This window comes from Borostomias antarcticus, assembly GCF_949987555.1.
Source record: "Borostomias antarcticus genome assembly, chromosome: 18".
In the NCBI taxonomy this organism is placed as follows: domain Eukaryota; kingdom Metazoa; phylum Chordata; class Actinopteri; order Stomiiformes; family Stomiidae; genus Borostomias; species Borostomias antarcticus.
This window is the reverse complement of record NC_140251.1, coordinates 861,358-865,620: the sequence shown is the minus strand read 5'-3', so window position 1 is coordinate 865,620 and position 4,263 is coordinate 861,358.

Below are 4,263 nucleotides of genomic sequence, written 5' to 3'. Positions count from 1 at the left end.
TCATTCCACCACTGCAGGGCCAGGACAGAGAAGAGCCGTGACCGTGTCGATCGACCACAGGGGCCTCGGAGTGACGGGGCAACCAGTCGCCCCGAGGTAGCAGAGCGTAGTGGTCTGGAGGGGGTGTAGGGTTTGACCATGGCCTGGAGGTAGGAGGGGGCTGTTCCTTTCATTGCCCTGTAGGTTAGCACCAGAGTTTTAAACTGGATGCGAGCCACTACAGGGAGCCAGTGTAGGGAACGGAGGAGGGAAGTTGTGTGGGAGAACTTGGGGTGGTTGAACACCAGGCGAGCAGCGGCTTTCTGGACAATTTCCAGAGGTTTAATGGCTGACGCCGGGGCCCCAGCGAGGAGGGAGTTGCAGTAGTCCAGGCGGGAGATGACCAGGGCCTGGATGAGTACCTGCGCCGTTTCATCAGTGAGGAAAGGGCGAATCCTCCTGATGTTGTAGAGCAGGGGTGTCAAACTCAAATACACAGTGGGCCAAAATGTAAAACTTGAACAAAGTCGCGGGTCAACATTGAACAAATGAAAATTTTAATATGGACCCAAACATGTTTTGCTTTGAATATTGAACAAGCAACGCTTATTACCATACAATATATAACTTAATAGTGCAGACATGCAAAATCGAATACTGGCGGGCCAGCTCTAGTAGTCATTTGGTATTGCCTCGCGGGCCAAATATAATTACACTGCGGGCCAAATGTGGCCCGCGGGCCAGAGTTTGACACCCCTGTTGTAGAGCATGAATCTGCAGGAGCGTGTGACGGATGTGACGTGCGGAAAACGACAGTTGGTCATCCAGGGTCACACCCAGATTCCTCGCAGTCCGAGTCGGGGTCACCACTGTGTCTTCAATGGTGATGGCCAGGTCCTGGTGCGGGCAGCCCTTCCCCGGGAGGAACAGCAGCTCAGTCTTGTCCAGATTGAGCTTGAGGTGATGTGTTCTAGCCCTCACCCACTCAGGCGTTCTACCCCTCACCCACTCAGGCGTCCTAGCCCTCACCCACTCAGGCGTTCTACCCCTCACCCACTCAGGCGTTCTACCCCTCACCCACTCAGGCGTTCTACCCCTCACCCACTCAGGCATTCTACCCCTCACCCACTCAGGCGTTCTAGCCCTCACCCACTCAGGCGTTCTAACATGGCTTCACTCATGGACACACACACAATGTCCTCCCCTCCCTTCCTATTCATCAGCGGCTTTCTCTACAAGGTTAGACACCCCCCCCCTCTCTCTCTCTCTTCCTCCTTTGTTTTCCTGTCTCTGTCTCCCTGCTCATCCAGACCTCATTTAAAACAGACATAGACAGCTCCATAACCATAACTCTCTCCTCCCCTCCTCATCTCCTTCCCTTCTCTCCTCCCCTCCTCTCTTCACCTCCTCTCCTTCTCTCTTCTCCTCCCCTCTCACCTTCCCTCCTTATTTCATCCACAGCTAAATGACTCTGTCAGAAGTAAAGAATTCTTATCTGATCTGCTGCCTCTTCAGTGCAGTCTACTAAAACACACAAACACACACACACACGTGCGCACACACACACACACACACACACACACACACACACACACACACACACACACACACACATACATGATCTAGCCATATACTAACATTAGTTTGCTCTAATCTATCCAATGTTACCAACCTGCCTAAAGAGGAACCATCTAATCTATCCCATGAAATACAGTGACTATAAATAATAATAACTGTACCCACAATGCACCCAACCCTCAACACTAACCTATGAGAATCCTAACATGTACAGTTAGGTCCATCAATATTTGGACATTGCCACAATTGTCATCATTTTGGCTCTGTACACCACCACAATGGTTTTCAAATGAAACATTCAATATGTGCTTTAAGCGCAGACTTTCAGTTTTAATCTGAGGGTATATACATCCAAATCAGTTGAATGGTGTAGGAATACAAACAATTTCATACGTGGTACCCCCCTTGACCAAAAGTAATTGGACAATTGGCTGCTCAGCTGTTCCATGGCTGAGTGTGTGTTATCCCCTCGTTATTTAATTTACAAGGAACAGATAAAAGGTATATAGTTCATTTCAATGGTATAGAGTTCATTTCAAAATGGTGTTAATATCCAAATATTTATGGACCTAACTGCAGACCTAACTGTAGAACAAGGACCAGACAAGCAAGGAAGCTCCTCCAGCTCTAAGCTCTGTATTTTTTTATTCCTTGGCTTTCAACCTGGCATGAGACTTTTCTCCTGTTTTAATTGCCCTACTGTCTTTTATTGTTTTTACTTTGTTGCAGCCGTGGTGGTTTTTAAAGCGCTCTATAAATAAAGTTGAGTTGAGAGTTGAGTTGAGTATCTCTAATGTTTGTGTGTGTCTCACTGTGTGGCCAATAAAGACCCCTCCCTCCCTTGTTCACATGTGTGCTGTTTACAGGTGTAAGGATCTGATTAAAGCTGTAAAAATGAATCATGATGACCCTGTAGAATTCAAGGATTTGTCTCCAGTATCAAAACAAACTCGGGCTGCGTGCAGCAGTGAGCGGGCCCACGCACCCCACACGTGTCGGGGTGCGGTGCCGTTAAAGGGTGTGCCATTTCGGTGTCCAGTACTGAGAGAAACTTCCTGTCACCAGTAGTTGGCGCTCTAAGCGTGACTCAATACCGACACATAGATGTGTTCAGGACGGTACCTTGATGAAGCGTGAGAAATATTGTGTAAATCGGACAATGTATGTAGGAGCTATGATGACTTCCTGCTTGATGTGTAGGCGGCGCTATAAGTATGACTCAATACTGACCTACAGATGTGTTCAGGACGTGACCTTCATCAAGCGTGAGCAATTTGGGGTAAATTGGTTAATGTATGTAGGAGTTATGAGGACTTCCTGTAAGCAGTAGGTGGTGCTATAAGTATGACTTAATGCTGACGCACAGATGTGTTCAGGATGCGGCCTTCATCAAGCGTGAGCAATTTGGTGTAAATTGGATAATTATGTCTAGGAGTTATGAGGACTTCCTGTAAGCAGTAGGTGGCGCTATAAGTATGACTCAATTCTGTTGCACAGATGTGTTCAAGATGCGACCTTCACCAACCCTGAGCAATTTGGAGTAAATCGGATAACGTATGTAGGAGTTATGAGGACTTCCTGCTTCAACAGTAGGTGGCGCTGTAGGTATGACGCAATACTGACTTACAGATGTGTTCAAGATGCAACCTTCATCAAGCATGAGCAATTTGGAGTAAATCGGATAACGTATACATGTTGGAGTTATGAGTACTTCCTGTTTCACCAGTAGGTGGCGCTGTAAGTGTGACTCAATGCCGACGCATAGATGTGTTCAGAATGCGACCTTCATGAATCATCAGCAATTTGATGCAATTCGGATAATGTATGAGGAGTTATGAGGACTTCCTGTTTCACCAATAGGTGGCGCTATAAGTATCACGCAATACTGACACATAGATGTGTTCAGGACAGAACCGTCATGAAGCGTGAGAAATATCGGACAAATTGGATAATGTATGGAGGAGTTATGAGGACTTCGTGTTTTATGGCGAAATGTCAAAATTTGGCGGGGCACCACGACAAGGGTGTTTGGTGAAAACTCAATTTAATAACTTTTGATCACAAAGGTCTAAAGATGAAGCTGACCGAATATGAAGTTGATTGGATGAAATCTGAAGAAGGAGTTCGTTAAAGTACGAGGCATGGAAATGGTAAAAACAAGGGGAAAATGGAACATTAAGAGCAAAATGGCTGACTTCCTGTTGGATGTTAGGTATAGCTCCAAGAGACATTTTAGTGTCTTGATGAATTACATATGCCCACCGAATTTCGTTCGCCTACATCAAACTGAAAGGTGGGGCTCGCCATTTTAAATTTTCCAGGGGGCGCTCTTGAGCCGTTTTGCCACGCCCATTTACGTCACCCATGAAATATAAATTTTTTCACCGGGACTGACGTATCTGCAAAGTTTTGTGCGTTTTCATCGATGTTTAGGCGGCCAAAAAGGTATTTGTTTGGGAAGAAGGAGAAGGAGAAGGAGACTAGACTCTGTAAGTCGAGGGGAATCCAATGATGTCCACCTCTTGACATTTGGTTGATTTGACTCATCGCTAGATCGAAAGGAAGACGACCAATTTCATGCAGTGTACAGTACATGATCACCTGCGCTGCTAATGTATCTCAAATATATTCTGTTCATTAGGTAACTTTATTTTGACCCTCCTTTATTCTTACAGTAAGGTAGAATAGCAGGCTATCTGTACAGTA